General features: G+C 38.2%; 1 pseudogene; it reads right to left on the bottom strand.

Moving 5' to 3' along the window:
• Nucleotides 1-12,021: 12,021 nt before the first annotated feature.
• On the bottom strand, nucleotides 12,022-15,642 carry LOC104446212 (annotated as a pseudogene).
• Nucleotides 15,643-17,691: the final 2,049 nt, after the last annotated feature.

Here is a 17,691-nt window from a genome sequence, read left to right as displayed (position 1 = left end):
GCCGCCGGCGGGCGATCGGATCGCCGGAACTGGCCTTGCCATCAAGGACGTCGCCATTACCGAATCCGAAGAGATGAGGAAAGGGCAAGAGAGCAATCTCGTCTCTCTCCCGAGTTGATAGTGAGCTCGAGAGAAGGAGCCATGCGAACGCGCGTTATATATATACAGGGAAAATTTTCAAATAAGGACAAGGAATGCCCTAATTTTTCAAATAAGGGTCTGATTGGACTTTATGACAAATAAAATCTTGATGACTATCTTAATCTAAGGGCCTCAAGACCAAAATTCCAAATACCAGCTCAAAGTGCTTTTATTTTTCCAAATAAGAATTTGAAGTGAATATTATCTCAAATGTGGACTAAGTGTGTTTATTTTCTCAAATAAGAGTTTAAACTGATGATGTCGGTATGCTTAAGGGCATTTTTGTCCTTTATATTTTCTTGTTTTCTTTCCTTTTTTTCCATTTTCTCTTTTATTCGATAAAGAAAACAAATTAAAAAAAGAATACTAATTTAAAAAAAATTAATAATTGACCCTACAAGAAAAACCCATAGAGAGGGTTGGCTGCTGAAATGTCAAATAAAAATTACATTTTGAACAAATAAAAGCAAAAAAAACGAAAGAAAATGAAAACCAAATCCAAAATCGGTGAGGATAATGATCAGATTGATAAATCAAAGGAAAAGTATAAAAAATTATACTCATCAAGTGAGCTGTTCGTAAAAATCAAAATAAACTTGGATGTGTTTATAGTAATGTGAGTGAAAAATTGAAATGTCGATTTGCGATGACAAATCAGGGCTGAAATTCTGTAATTCCTGCAATCAATGAAGCATAATTTTCTAAAGATCAATAGAGGTTTTCACTATAAAAGGGCTACAGTTCGTGAGAAATGGGGCGGATCCGAAAGCAAATAAAAAATTCGAGAGAAAATACGTGTGAAAAATGGTCTTCATTCATCTTGGGCAAAGAGAAAAGCATTTCCTCTTTTCCCTCTCTGACAAAAAAGAAAAGTCAGCCAAAAGTTTGCAGAGAGGGAGCAGGAAGAGAAGACTTGTGAGGGGACGTGAGAGTGAATAGACGAGAGAGAAAAAAAGTATAAAAAGAGAAAAGAAGAAAGTTCTTCTTCTTCCTCACGAGGCTTCTGCCGCCGAACCCGCCGGCTGCTGTGCGGCACCGCCACTCTTCGCTCCGCCAGCCACCGTCGCGCCCCGCGACGCCAGCAGCCGCGCCCGAGTCCTCCACGACGCCCCCGCAGCACTCGAGCCCGCGCCGGTCATCACCTCTGCGAGCCTATACCGCCGGTCTCCGAGTAGCACCGCCGTTCCGTCAGCCCATTTGGCACCGTCCTCCTTCCAGCGACCTAGTGCACAACGCCCTACAATACCACCAGACGCCCGACTCCTCCGCCGCTGTTTCTGTCCTTTGTTCCCTTTGCAGGTCGCTGTGCTGCCCTCTGATGCCTAACAACCCTCCGGTTGCGCTGCCCTCCGCCTGAGTGCCGCCCAGCCAACGTCTGCGGCAACCCGCGCCTCAACCCGCGCCACCTCTGCTGCTCTCCTTGCTTCGACTGTCGCTGTGTCTACCTCACTTCCTTTCAGTGAACCCACAGCAGTTACCTCCGCTTCGTTCGAACGCCGCTGCCCTGTGACAACCAGCGCCTGACACCCACAGCAGCCCATCGTCCTGCAAATGAGGCCACAAGCGACACCCGCGACATCTGCTTGCCGCGCCACCGCCGCTCTGCCGCTGCTGTCGATCAACCCCCGCGCCACCCTCCGCCCGGCGCCGACCAACCTACTGCCCGAATCCTACACCCAGCTCTGTTGGTTGTCCCACGCATTGTCTTTTATTTATTCATTTTAAATTTTGTTATTATTGTTTAAGTTAGAATATGGTTTGTCAATGTTAATATTTGTGCATTTTGTAGGCATTATCCGTTAGAATTTTGTTGGAATTAATATAATTAAAAATTTAATCCGAGAGACATTGGATTATTATTTTTTAATTATATTAATTTTTGGGCTTTTGTTAGAATTTTAATTGTTAAATTATTATAATTATTAATTTGATCCGTAAGATTTGGATCCGATTTTTAATTATTTTGATTTCTTTGTCGTGATAATTAGGGTTAGGATAATCGATAATTTGACATGTGAGACAACAGGTTATTTTTCGATTATTTTAATCATTTATTTTGTTGATAGCTTAGATTTAATATTTATTCAATAATTACTTATCTTTATAAAAGAACTAAAAAATCAAAAAAATCAAAAAAAAAATCAAAATTCTACATGAGCATATAGATTTAGTAAATCAGACATGTAGGTTTAGTAAATTAGAATTCTTTTTTTTTAGGATTACATTTTTAGGATTGCATTTTTAGAAATAAGTTAGAGTCGAACCTAAATAAATTCTTTAGGGTTTTAGATAGTGTTCGCGCATTTTAATTATCTCATTTTTCCAAAAAATAGTTTTATGAGAAAGGATAGGATTTAAGTCAAATTAATCCCAGAATAAATTAGAAAATTATCCCTTTTTAGATAGATTAATTAGGTTTTCATAAATTTTGAATTTCAATAAAAAAAAATGCAAACATACTAGGTGCATGTTAACTAGTTTGCATAATAGAATCATTTAATCAGAATTTGTTCATTAGTGAAATTAGGTTATAAGGTGCATGTTAATTAGTTTGCATAATAGACCCATTTAATTAGACTTTGCATATTAATAAGATTAAGTCATTATGTTAAAAAATGCATTTTCATAAAAGAATTCTGATTAAGAAAAAAAAAAACCCAAAAATTTGCTTTGTGTGATGCAATTTATTTATTGAATGTTTGAGCATCCATGTTGCATGATAGTAATTTAGGTTAAAATAAATCAGCTACCTGCAAAAAACATTTTTGAAAATTAAAAAGAAATAGTATCGAAAAGGCATTAGAGATATCTAGTGTAACCAAGTCCATGTACCCTTAATCTCTGGTTCGTATGAGTAAAATAATTCTCTCATTATAACCTACTATAAACCAATTAGTGGCGACTCCTAGTTATTAATCATTTGCATGTTAGATAATTGAACCTTAAGTCGCGATTTGGTATGGGCTTGAGAGAGCCTAAGCTAAATTTAAAAAACTTAGTAGTCCATTAACCTAGTTTTAGGTGGTGCACCCGAAATTAGATCGCAATAGTTTGGCAACTCCACTGGGAACTTGTGTTAAAACACTTAGTGGACTTAGGCCAATTTTTCTTTTTCTTTTAAAATGTTTTTGTTTGGCAGCGATGATTCCAAATACGTCCCCACCTAACATTTCTAATGTGTTAAATGTTTTTGCAGATGGGAGGTATAAGGGGAGTAGTCTATGCTAACATTTGTCTTGCAGGTTGGAGTGTGGGGTTAATGATTTATTTTTCCATGATTAGAAGTGTTGTTTGCATTTAAACCGTTGTGTATGTTTTATTGTTTTTAGCATTACACTATTTCACACACAACCTATGGCCGAACCTAGGCTGCGATAGGATTTCTAGAATGGTGTTGAGAAGGATACTTCCTCCAAAGCGAGACTGCTATGTAGAGATTAACCTTCTCTTCCCCGAAAGTCTTTTCATGGTGTCAAATGTATTTGTCCATATCCGCGAGACTGCGTGATTATTGGGTATTTCATTCGACTGAGCCGGGATTAGAAGGACCTGACACATTAATGCGAAACTGCAACGGTCAGATCATCCTCTTAACTCCACTTTGTTAAGCCATCTAGATAGAAATCGAGCCTTACATTTTATACATGTGTCTATGTGATTGTCATCCCTTTCTAGTGAAAGTAAATTGATTAAATTCTTCACAATTCATTTATTTTCTTGCAATTTTGTCGGTTCATGACAATAGGTTTCGTCATCAGTCTTGTTTTATATGTTATGGGGAAAACCAACATACAATTCATTTCCACTCCCAAAAAGGAGCTCAAGAGGTGGTAAGACCAGTTAGATCAAGATGGCCAGAGATATGTGAAAGCCAGGATCGCCCAACTTCTCCCTCTATTAGAGATCGACATTTCACTCTGGTGTGATACAGGCATTCCCTCACTTCTGGTGTCCATAAACTTTCACATTCATATTTGGTGAGTACGAATTGACTCCAACACTTGAAGAATATAGTGTTGCCATTGGAATGCCCCTGGAAAATGAACTTGTTAGACCGCCTATTGGTATAGATTCTATTTCTGAATTATCACAATTTTTAGAAATCAAAGCCGAAAGAGTAAGAAAAGTTGTCAAAGCTAATTGTTTTGCATGCACATTTTCGTTTTTGGAAAGACTGTTTTGCAAATCAATTAATGATTTCAAAAGCTAGGATCTTCATGTTAGCATTTTTCGGGCTAAGTGTTTTTTCTTATCGGAGAAATGCCATTAATCCTTCACTTTCATGGGTGGTCAATTGTGTTTGTGACGACTTAAATTATGTTAATATGGTTTTAGCTGAAACATTTTTGTCATTAAACCATTTCAAAAAAAAAAAAAAAAGATCATGTGTACCCTTCCTGAACTTTTACAAATATGATTTTTCTCACACATAAGGGGTTTTGAGCACCTCATGAAACAATTTAAGATTGACGATTTTAGGCACCCATACAAAAATTTGCAGTCTTAAAACGTTTTTCTCCGAATAAACAGTACGCCCGTTGGATTAATTTTTTGAAAGATCCTAATTCTAAGGCATTCCTATGGCATACTAAGTGGTTCCAAGTTGAGGAGGCTCGTTTCTCACACAAGCATGATGAGCCAATCTCATTGCTGGGCCTTTCTGGCGTGACTTCTTATTATTCATATAGGGTGGCCCGTCAATACAAAACTCTTCAGGAAGTTCCTCCACCACTCAAGACAGAGTTGTTCCAAGTTCGTTTTATTTGAACAAACTATAACTACTTCAACGAGATCCAGATGATCATTGCCGCATGGAATGAATGCCACCTAGAGAAGATTTTGGTGCCCAAGAGACTGAAAGGCGAAGAAGGAGTCCACCATGCGTCGGCATTCTACATTCAACAACACCGGATTCCTACGACCTTACACCCAATGGTCCCTAATGTAACTAAAAAGCCAACTCAAAGAGCACAAATTGAGCATCTTAAACGGAAAGTGGAAATCATTGAAGCTAAAAATAAGAAGCTTCATAAAGCGTTGGAATCCCGAAAACATATAAAATGAGATGTTTTCAATGTTTTTAATTTTTAGTTCAATGTTTAGGGACTTGAATTTCAATTCTTAGTTCATTGTTTGCTCTAATGTTTATAGTGAATTTTGAATAAAATCAGGCATTAGACCATTGTTATGGGCCATTTTCTATCTTGTCATTGGTTCTTACATTACCTTTTTTTTTCATTAGGTGACAACGGATCCGCCACACTCTCCCATTATTACGCGATCAAGGGATAAAATTGCCGACCAAAGCAAGATGCGCAATCGCATGTCCTCCATGGAAAATCAACTCCAACAGCTAGTTGTCTCTATGCAGCTTATAACAGCTCAACTTCAATCCCTTTAGGTGAATCCGAATCCTACACATGCTCTCCCTCAAATGGTAGCCCCAAGGCCGGCAAAGAGGGCCCAAATGAGTGATGACGAAATGCCTGAGTTGGAAGATGACATGGTCCTTGTTGGAAACGCCAAGCTTGACAGTATTCCCAAGATAGATCAGGATGAGCGCGTTGCAAAGCTAAAAGAGAAAGTAAGACAGCTGCAGGAGTCTCAAATCTCACTTCTGTTTGACCTCTCGGTCTATGAGAAGGTCAAAATGCCGAGTAAGTTCAAAATACTCGAATTCGAGAAGTATGACGGGACATCTTGTCCGAAATCTCATTTGCAAATGCACCATGTGTGCATGGCCCAACACGTCAAAAATGAGCCCCTCATGATCCAATTGTTTCATGCGAGTTTAACCGGGCCCGCACTAAAATGGTATGTTATGAAAAATGTAAACCTCCTCCAAACCTGGAATGAAGTGGCAAACGCATTTCTCAAACAACACAAGTTCAACATAGACATCGTGCCTTCCCAAGAAGACCTAGAGCGGATGGAAAAGAAAAGGATTGAGTCATTTAAAGAGTATGCTGTGAGATGGAGAAACCTGGTGGCTCAAATTAATCCTGAGCCTACCAACAAGGAATTGATGAAATTGTTTGTGAAGACCCTTCCATTCGAGTTCCGTAACTAAATGGTCAATACGTATGTCGAGAGCTTCAATCAGCTTATTCTTGTAGGAGAATAGATTGAGATGGGGATAAGGGAATGATGATTTTCTGAACCATTTGCTAAAAGATTCTCTGCCAAGAAAGAGAAGGAAGTTGTTGAGGATGTGAATGTGACCTATAGCCTAGAAGGTACTAATCGTACCCCCGGCTATCCAAATGAATCAAAGGCAACAACAAACTGCTGGTTGTCAATCATTTGCCCAAGCAAATAATAGAAGGCAGTTCTCTCCTCTCCCTAGATCTCCATCTAAGGTGTTGGCGATTCTTCAAAAGAAAGGTTTGCTTTCTAGTGAACCGAAGCGTCCTAACCGTGAAAGCAATCGATGTTACGACCCGATGAAGAAGTGTGACTACCATAGCGGTGAACTGGGGCATTCACTTGATGAATGTTTCACCCTCAAGCACAAGATCCAAAACCTCTTGGACACGAAGGCCTTTTCGTTTCAAACTGCTCGACCGAACGTCCAGAAATATTTGCTACCAAAGCATGAGGGTACGATGAATGCTATCTTGGAACATGATGCCGGTCGAATCAAGAGCTTGAAGGTGCATGTGATGGACACCTTGGGGTAGTTGAATGATGGATGGGGTGGCATGGATGGGCCGACACCCCCGGAGATGGAGAACCCTGATGATGTGCTGGAAGGGGTTACAAACTTGTTTAACGACCTCATCATAGGAGCTGTTGATGAAGGATCCCTGAAGAGATGGGCCTTGGCCCACAAGAATAACTTTTTACTGCTTTTGCATATTCCCCCCGTGTGGGAATTTCTATTATTTCTCGAGAGATGTTTTCAGTGATTAAGTGTTGCATTTTTTTCCATCTAATAAATGTAATTGATTGATGAATTTCAATGAAATTACAAGTTTTATTTTGAGGGTATGATGAGGTACATCAAACTAGCCCGGTGATGATATCCAACCGATAAAAGAAAGGAAAAATCCATGGAGAATTCGAGGCACAGGCTTCATCATGCTTTCTCGTGTCAAAATGTTTCAAAAAAATGCTTTTCAAATGCTTTAAAAAAATTTCAAAAAATTTTCAAAAAATAAAAATTAATTTACTCTATTTGTCTTTTAACCCATTTACTCTTTGTTTCAAAGACAGTCTTATAATAGGTAAAGGTATGGAAATGGTCCAATTTGATCCTGGGGCCAAGTTCACTTCGAATTACAGTGGCCCGTATGTGGTAAAGAAGATACTTCCTGAAGGTGCCTTGATCTTGGCAGAAATGCATGATCATGAGTTTTCCACTCTAGTTAATTCTGATGTTGTCAAGAAGTATTATTTGTGATAGAATTTGCCATGTCATGTTTTGAACTGCAATCATTTCTATGATGAGTAAATTGCTTCAATAAATTGAATTATTCAAATTTGTTGCAATTTTTGCATATTTTGCCTATGAATTATGTGAGATGAATTGAATGTGTCAAATGAGGTACTTTAGAATAACGAAAGGCAAGCCTTGTTCCATACATTGTTTCATACACTAACCCCCAGTGAGTTGTGTGAAAAATTCCATGCCCGCAAAGAAGAGGGCTATCTCGCAAAGGGTATGTCAACCAAGGTGATGAGAGGCATTCTTTTCTCTATCCCAAACATTATAGGTGATCCATTGCTCAACCCCTTTGAGCCCTATACACTTATGGAGATTCTTTTAAAATTACCCTTGTCAAGGATCATCCCATACTGGGGCAAATTTAAGATGAATAGTAGGAGTCTTTTTACTCACACTTGCATCAATCTTCGAGCATCGCTTTTGTAGTGTAACTTACACAGTAATTCAAGTGTCTTAGGATGATAAAGAGCAGTTTTTTCTTTATCCTACACACTTTTGACTATTGCATAGCCCACTTGAGCCTATAAATTCATTTCATATCAAACTTAGTTGGTAATCATCCCCCACACTAGGACAAGATGAAAGACAATCATTCAAGTAGCATGGTCTAAAATGCTCATAAAAGAAGACTGTGTAAGTCCAAAGAGAGGAAGTGCAAAATAAGGGCATGAAAAAGCAGTGTGCCTAGTAAAAGCAAGGTCAATACCCAAAAAGAAAAATCAAACACTTGAGCCGTATCTCCAACAAGGTGGTACAAAAAAAAAAACTCTCAAATGCTGTTGCAATCACTGGAGTTGTGATAAAAAAAATCTTCAATAGTGAAGAAGGAAAGTGGTGGAAATGTCAAGATGATCACCAACTTTGACCCTCCCTTAAACACTTTTTGAACCTAATGATCATTTCATTTCTCAACCTGTGAACCAAGCCTATGTTACGTCCTTTGTAAAGTCTCTTATGATTATGGCACTTGAATTAACCTAAGAGTTCAGATGTTTTAAGCATCGCTCGAAGAAGTGCGAGCAAAATTATTCCTTTCTCATTTTGTAGGGTTCTTGACTTGTAAACCTAGAGATGATTACTAAATATCACTCATTCTTTCAAAAGCCTTGACTCCAAGAGTCCCTTTTGTTAAGCCGTTGACTAGGCCTAGATTACGGTCCTTGTTAAAGACCTCTCAGATTGGTAAGGTCGTACCACTTGCGAGATTGCACAAAACCTTGTGGTTGTCAAAATACTGCATCAAAGGTCAGGATGAAACGACCCTTTTTAATGAGGATGAGTGCAAAGTCCTTTTAGATCGAAAGATCCTTCATTTGACACATCCATGACACTCATGTGTTCAAACTGAAATATTCTTTTGAGATATCTCACAATGGAAATTAAGTGATGCAAGATTAATAGAAATTATCATACATGAACCTCATTTGAATTAATGCATGTCTGTGAATGCATATTGCTTTTCCTACAATTGTGTTTTGCAGGAAACTCATCCACAAGAAACAGAGATGTCACCAGGTAAGTATATCTCTATTTATATATTAAATACTTGTCATTGTATAGGTATTCATTTTCAAGCACCGGCACTCGATGGAGTTTCCCCCCAAAGAATTTTCCTGGATTCATTAGGCGACCATAGAATGGTACGGGTCCTAGACGACACCTGTTCAGGCAACCGTAAAATGGTACGAGTCCTAAACAACACTTATTTAGGCGATCGTAGAATGGTATGGGTCCTTGAAATGAATCTCAGTTTAAGTGACCGTAGAATGGTACGGGTCCTAGACGACACCTATTTAGGCGACTGTAGAATGGTACGGGTCCTAAAAATGAATCCCATTTTAGGCGATCGTAAAATGGTACGGGTCCTAGATGACACCTATTCAGGTGACCATAGAATGGTACGGGTCCTGAAAAATTAATCTCACTTTGGCAACTGTAGAATGGTACGAGTCCTGGACAACCTTAGTTCAAGCGACCGTAGAATGGTACGGATACTGGAAAATCATTTTTTTCGTCAAGGTGACCATAGAATGGTATGGATCCTAGACAGCATTCAGGCGACCATAGAATGATACGGGTTCTAGAAAATAAATCTCCGTTTATACGACCGTAGAATGGTATGGGTCTTAGACAACCTTAGTTCAGGCGATCGTAAAATGGTACTGGTCCTAGACAACCTCAGTTTATGCGACCGTAGAATGGTACGGGTCCTGAAAAATAAATCCCCATTTAGACGACCATGAAATAGTACGGGTCCTAGACAACCTCAGTTCGGGCGATCGTAGAATGGTACGGGTCCTAGAAAACAGATCCCCGTTTAGGCGATCATAGAATGATATGGGTCCTAGACAACCTCAGTTCAGGTGACTGTAGAATGGTATGGGTTTTGGAAAATCATTTCTCCTATTACTAAATTGAATTCCATAAGACTTGTCTTATCTCTTATCTGCAGTGGTTGCATACAATTTAAAGGTAGATCAATTCGATGTGAAGACAAGATTTCTCCATGGTGACTTTGAGAAGGATATTTACCTGAAGCAACATGAAGGGTTTGTGGTCTAAAGAAAAGAAGATTTTGTTTGTGAACTGGATAATTCTTTATATGGCCTAAAACAATCTCCAAGAATATTGTACTAGAAGATCAAGTCATATGTCTCAAAGCTGGCTTTGTTCATTGTGATGTTGACTATTGTGTCCATGAAGATCAAGTTAGAGAATGATTTTGTTATTTTAACCTTATATGTTGATGATGTGCTGTTAGTTGGAAATAGTTCAAGAAAGATTACCAATGTGAAAAGATTGTTGACAAAACAATTTGAGAGAAAAGATTTAGGTCCAACAAACTTCATCTTGGGTATGGAGATAAAATGGGAGCGTGAGAATGGGAAGTTGTGACCAAATCAGAAAAATTATGTTGAAAGCGTTGAAAAAGTTCAACATGGCTGACTTTAAACCTATAAATACTTTGATGTCTACAAGTTACAAGTAATTAGTGACTTAAGATTGAAGTGGAAGATAAGTAGAAGTCATATTTAAGTTGACCATGTGTTTCTAATTAGTATTTGTTGCAAATGCTTGCGTTACATCAAGGTAAGTATTTACTCCCTACATTTGTAATTTATTGGTTGCCATGTTTTTTTTAAGTGTTTAATAATAGTTGTGCACCCACATGATTACCTTACATGTTAAATGATAGAGTTAAAATCAACTCAGACTGCTATAAAACATTTTTAAAAATATATGATAAAACGTATCGAAAGAGTATTAGAGTAATCAAGTGTAATCAAATTCCTAAATATACTTTAGTTTGTAGTAGTAAGGTATTTCTCACAATACTTTACTTCAGTATCAAATTAACCAATCATAAATTGATTAGTGGCAACTTCTATATAAAATAAAATAAAATCATTTGCATGTTAATAACTTGAACTCTAAGTCGCAAATTGATAAAGGTTTGAGAGAGCTTGAGTTAAGTCTAGATTCAATAAATCATTAGTTTAACCATAGGTGGTGCACTCGAGGTAACGTCATGACAGTAATGTCACATATGACGACCGGCGTCCATGCTGAATTTTCCAACAAAACAAATCGCTGATGGCACTTAAGTAATCGATTTTTCAAAATTGTTGCACTTAAAGTGAGCAAGAAGAAACTAGTAACACTCCAGTGAGCTCTTGTTGTACTTATCCCCCAACACAAGGTTAACTCTTTTCCTATCTCAGATTTCAACTTAAAAATTAAGAAAATTCTACGGTGATGGGCTTAAGTAAAGAAAGCGCACAAGTGTTTGTATCTCCAAATCACGTAAGGGTATTAAACCCAATTAAGGGCCCAACATATGGGCTTAGACAAGGGCATAAAGTGAGAAAGCTCATCACGGTTTGACTGGGCAACGCAAATCTCTCATGACATTCACGATGTTGAGTGGGTCAAAGACATTTGTTCATATCCAACTTTCGCTAAAAACTTTTAGAATCTCAAGGGTTTTCTGCTAAGTAGCTTAAAGATGATAGACTTGGCGCCGGCTTAGCAAGAGCAGAAGTCCCGATGATACCTTGGGGGAAAAACGGAGATCAAAAAGCACCAAGAAGAATATTTTTGTTAACCAGAAACTCCAACTTTGGATGGAACTTTGGAGCGTAAGGTCTTCATGTTAAGTAGGCGTGAAAGACGTGATACTTTTTGTGCGAGTTCAGCAAAGAATTTTAGACGCCTTGGTGAAAATTGAAGATTAGTGAACACCCAGAAGTCAACGCCTTGGACTTATTTATTTGGGAAAGGGTGAGGAAATTGATGATATCTGGTTTTTTGGGAGATCGTCGAGCACCACTTCATCTTAAGGGAACTAAAATATCAATGCGAAGGTGGACAAAATGTGTGTAGGAGCCCGTGTTCAAAGATCGGAACTCGAAAGAATAACATAAAACCCTCGATTTAAACATTCCAATCACAACCCAATTGCTTCCAAGTTTTGAAAAGATCAAACAATGCGATAATATATGGGTCTGGAGTAAAAGCTATAGACTAATAACCGGACCTCTCGCGGCCTTTCTAAGTGTACCCACTGTTATCTTGTCATATTATATCGGCAGGGTCCTCCGGACATTCGCATATGTTGGTGCCACAATACTGCTCTATGTCTCTAAGAATCTGGATCTCTTTGTCTTTGACAAAATTAACCACAACACCCTGCAAAAGCAGACACGGATTGGCATTCGTAAATTGCAAAGTCGATGAGATCTGTCGTTATACCCACGGCAAGAACAAAAAACTGAAAATAGGATTGCCGTTGCCTCCACTTCAAGGTTCATAATAGTTACCTTCCGCCCAAAATGGCCTCCTCGACCGGCCCGATGGACGTACAGCTCTCTGCTGTTAGGAAGATCATAGTTGACAACGAGACAAACCTACAGAGTGTATTGAGAATGATTCAGTTGTCCACTTGCACAACTTAATGGTCGTGGTGTAACAGGGAAATAAGAAATCGGCCTTCCGTAAAAGCAAGCATCCGACCTACGAATGAGTCGATGCACACGGCAGACAAAAACGGTAGAATGTCATCATTTGCATTATTGCGATGTTAATTTTCAGGACTAACCTGCTCAACATCAATCCCTCGAGCCCACACATCGGTGGTGATCATCAACCGAGTCGCCCCAGATCGAAATCCAGCCATTACAGCATCTCTCTCCTTTTGAGGCATTTCCTCGTGCATGAAAGACACAGTGAAGTTAGAATCACGCATCTTTTCAGCAAGCCACTCCACCTGCTTGACAAATATAAGGAAGACATGAAGAGCCACAGCACAAAATATAGATCAAAGAGAAATAGAGCAGTAGAGGTCTTCACAATCTCTAAGTCATCGAGATGTTTATGTTCCACCTCAAAGTGTGGAAGCCAACGTAGTTGGGGTCGTACCTTCCGCTTTGTGTTGCAGAATACAACTCCTTGGCTTATGGGGCAGTTGTCGTATAGATCGCACAGAGTGTCAAATTTCCAGTCTTCTCTTTTTACTGGCACCATCTACTGGTCGACCCGCTGCAACCATACCAAGAAAAGGAAGGATGGCGTCGGAAGAATCTCATGATCCCTAGCCACCATCAAATGCAACTAACCCAATGTAGCTCACCTCCAGCATCAACTCATCGCGCTTCACAACAATCCTTACGGGATCAGTCATGAATCTTCCTGTCATCTCTAATATCTCAGTGGGGAGGGTCGCTGAAACAAAGACAACCAGCAGAGAATGCCACTCCTGCCTTAGCCAGTTGCGTACACGAACGTGTAAGAGCGACTCCCTAAAAGCTGATTTAATTTAGAACGAAGCAAATCATAGCAATGTGCTGAAAATTACAAAGTGCGCTTTATGTGGAGAGAAGCATGTCTCGTCGTGGCAAAAAATCCGCTACTCATCAGACAAGACGATGAAAAAAGCGTCCTATTCATAGTAGAAGTGTGAAGCCAAAAGACGACCGTTTTATTCACCTCGTACATGCTCTAATGTCCAAATCATGTAGAAATTAAGGAGCAGAAAGGAGGAAAGAAAATTCCAGATCTCCTGTCAAATTTTGAATCCCATAAAACTTAAGACGCTCCATCTCGCAGCATGTTGACTAAAGCAGAAAGACCTTTTTGGAAATTCTATGAATCAGCTGAGGTGGAGAAGGGATGACTATCTAGATTGATGATGATCGAAAAGTGGAGCATTCCATGGCCAATCATGAAAGAGAAAGCTGAAATTGATCCCACCCTTTCTTAGATTGGACTTAAAAAGAAGTAGTGGCATTCGGTTTTTATTAGGATAACGCAATGGAATTAGGCCAAGGGGTGAGAATACTAGGGACCATTACTGGGGTTATTGCGTAAAAGAAGTCATCTTTACTACCACTACATTGATTCAACATTGATTCAACATGAAGGACAGGCAACCTGAATCTCCGGAGGAAGGAATCTGTAAACATCGTAGATTTGATCCTTAAATCCTCAGCTCAGCAACTCATCAGCTTCGTCCTGGCCAAAATATAGGTAAGTAAATAGAGAGAACTCGTTTTGCAGAAAGCAGAAGGAAACCTAGCAGGATCCGGAGTCGAAGGAGGTGATGCAGTGCACTCACAAGGACTAGGAGTTTGATGGCTTTGGTGCGAAGAGTTCTCCTCTTTATCATGTCAAGCACCCTGCCCGGATTTCCAGACACAACATGAACTCCGTGCTCCAATCTCCGTGTTCTTGCCTCCAACGCATGCGTGGGCTAGCACGTTCCTGTAATAACGGACTTGCCAAATCCCTCGTAGGTGACAAAATCAGCCCTTGCACTCTCGAACAGAACGTGAAGGAAGCAAATTAGCTAAGATAAAATCGATGGCCACAAGGCAGCAACCAAATTCAAATTGCAACTTTCAGAGAGCCAAATAAACGAGGGTAGCTTGAAAAATCAACAAAATACAAGCAACAAAGTCACGGATACTTAATAATAGGAGCTTGTTGACGAGTGCATCCAGGATATTTGCAATAAAAATAAGCAAACCCACATTGCAGTTTCAATTATACTAATGCTCCTGTTATATAGATAAAAAAAATGTAAGAATAAAACTACTCGTTTTCCTTGATAATGAAGAAAACCTTTCATGCCTTGCAAGTGCCTAAAATACTCAGTTACGAGGACTCACTTAAGCATTCCTGAGTTCATAAACAAATTGAAGATATATATAATGTCACCTGAAGAAGTGCATAAACTCAGGCTATGCTTAATTCCATAGAAAGCTTCTCAAAACAAAGTTCAAGAACAAATTCCTTAGACTAAGGCTTGAATTCTTTCAGGGCCATTCGAGCGGTGATGGTAAAACTAAAAAGCCAGCATCCCTCTGCCTCAACATCAGAACATCTCAAACATCTCAAAAATTCTTTTCAGAGCGATTGTCTAGAAATTCTCGAGAGAGAGAGAGAGAGAGAGAGAGAGAGAGAGAGAGAGAGAGAGAGAGAGAGAGAGAGAGAGAGAAGGTTTGCCATAATTTTTTTTTTTTGTATTATTATTAATCTGTGGTGTCATAGTTTGAGCTCTATAATGTTAGTGACTCATCTGACCCTCCAAAGCAAACGCATAACATGCCTCAATCAAATTTCAGTAGAAACCGATAGTTACAGAAGGGTCTTCGCTCAAGAAGAGGATCGCGTACTCTCTTCTGGAGGTGTCCACGATTTGGCAAGACGCGAGGGCAAACGTGGAGGTCTTGCCCGTGCCGGACTGCGCCTGAGCGATCACGTCTCGGCCTCGGAGAATCGGAACCACCACTCGCTGTTGAATCGCCGAGGGCTTGTCGAACCTGTGGCCGTAGATCCACGGAGAACATCGTCGCTCAGGCCCATGCGGTCGAAGCTCGACACGGCCTCCACGCCTGTCGCCGTCTCGAATGCCGCTGCTGGCGGGCGCGATCGGGTAGCCGGAACTGGCCTTGCCATCAAGGACGTCGCCATTACCGAATCCAAAGAGATGAGGAAAGGGCAAGAGAGCAGTCTCGTCTCTCTCTGGAATTGATGAGTGAGCGGGAGGGTGGAAGCGCTCGTCTCAAAAAGGGCCAAATGGACTTTCTGTCAAATTAGGACACGATCAGTCTAAAGTATCCTTGATTTTAACAAATAAGATCATGAAATAAACATTGTCTCAAATAACATTTGCATTTAAAAATCGCATACGATTTTGCACCTTGATTTTGGATTTTCTAAATTTTGAAAATATCTTTGACCGAGAAAAGCTAGAATAAAAAAATCAAGTCACTCCAAAACAGTTAAACTATGGGTATTGCAATTTTTTTCCAGAATGACTTTATTCAAAAATAAACTAGACACTTGTTACCATATTAGAAAATTTGTAATTTCATTCCATCGTGTTATGTGTGATTGGAATCTCTAAAAATTAAATTTTTCTTTATTAATACCATAAAAAGCCCCAATATAATTTTTGACTATTAAACTAATTTTTTTAGCATAAAAAACTCTTATTCAATGCATCTATGACAAATTTACCATCCGTTAATATTTACTAAATTGTATCAATACTGTAAAAAGTACAAAATATTGTATATATGACAAACATAGGGTAAAACCCTAAATCGCTAACTTGTTAACTGCCATGTCTTGTCTAATTTGGTAATTTGACTATAAATTTAAAAAGAAATTAATATAGTGTAAAATTGTCACATGTGTATTAATTGTGAGGTTTTCTATAGTAAAAAAAAAAGTTTAGTTTAAATTTGTCACATACGTATGGTTTTAAGATTTTTCATGATATTAATCCTATTTTTTTGGGTCAAGATCTTGAAAATCAAATTATGCAAAATCACAGCATGGTAAATTACATGTTATTGACCTTGGAGATCTCATCGCTGGGCCTTTCACTTATAATCCTAATTTCCAACGAAAATTATGATAATTTCATCAAATTTCAATGCAAAATATGCCCAAAATTTGTTGAGTTAGCATTAATAATAGACGTGCCCCATGTATGAACTGCTAAAGTGAATTTCACTACTGATCTTGTACTTTAAATGTTTCCCTTGGATTCTAAATGCATGTTAATGATCTAGCTAATTAGATCGATATGTTTTGGTGATTTTATTACAATTACTTAAGCATCAGTTGGAATGGTTGTAAAAAAAAAAAAAACATTTTCTTAGGTCAATTTAACCACTTGAAAATGTACTATAAAAAAATCAAAAGTTATTTCTTTCATTATTTAAATATCATTAATATTGTCTCACTAAATGAAATAAGTATGAAAATATGTAGAAATAAGTGTAATGGGGGTCTTAAAACTTATTGCGAAAGTGCAATCGAGTCATAAAACTTTCAAGAAGTGCAATTAAGTCGTAAGACTTATCGCAAAAGTGCGGTCGAAACATAAAATTTTCAAAAAGTGCAATCGAGTTATAAGCTTGTCAAATTGATCGAATCGAGTCCTTTCGTTAACTGTACTTTTTGAAAATTTTATGACTCAATTGCATTTTCATGACCAATTTTAGAATTTGATTATACTTTTTTAAAGTTTTATGATTTGATTATACATTCGTGACAAGTTTTAAAACTTGATTGCATTTTTTGAAAATTTTAAAATATAATTGCACTTTCTTGATAAGTTTAAAAATTTTCAATATACTTATGACAAATATGTATTAATATAATCACAACAGGAATTATTTAATTCTTACTATTCTCTATCGAAAGTTTTGTTTGAGTATTTTCCTTCTATTCAGCTTCACATTTTTGTTTGAATGTCAATCTTTTGTTTCCTATATTCTTAGTTTATTGATATGCTTTTATCATTTTATTACAATTATCTAAGCATCATTCGAAATGGTTGTATGAAAAACAAACCTTTTCTTAAGTCAATTTAACCACTTGAAAATGTACTAAAAAAACTCCAAAGTTATTTCTTTCATTATTTAAATATCGTTAATTTTGTCTCGCAATATGAAATGATTATGAAAATATGTAGAAATAAGTGTATTGGGGTCCTAAAACTCATCGCGAAAATACAATTGAGTCATAACAAGAAATGCAATTAAGTCTTAAAACTTACCGTGAAAATGCAATCGAAGCCTAAAATTTTT

This window comes from Eucalyptus grandis, chromosome 5 (genome assembly GCF_016545825.1).
Source record: "Eucalyptus grandis isolate ANBG69807.140 chromosome 5, ASM1654582v1, whole genome shotgun sequence".
In the NCBI taxonomy this organism is placed as follows: Eukaryota; Viridiplantae; Streptophyta; class Magnoliopsida; order Myrtales; family Myrtaceae; genus Eucalyptus; species Eucalyptus grandis.
Note: the sequence above shows the minus strand (reverse complement) of the source record. Positions and strands in the feature narration are given on the sequence as shown.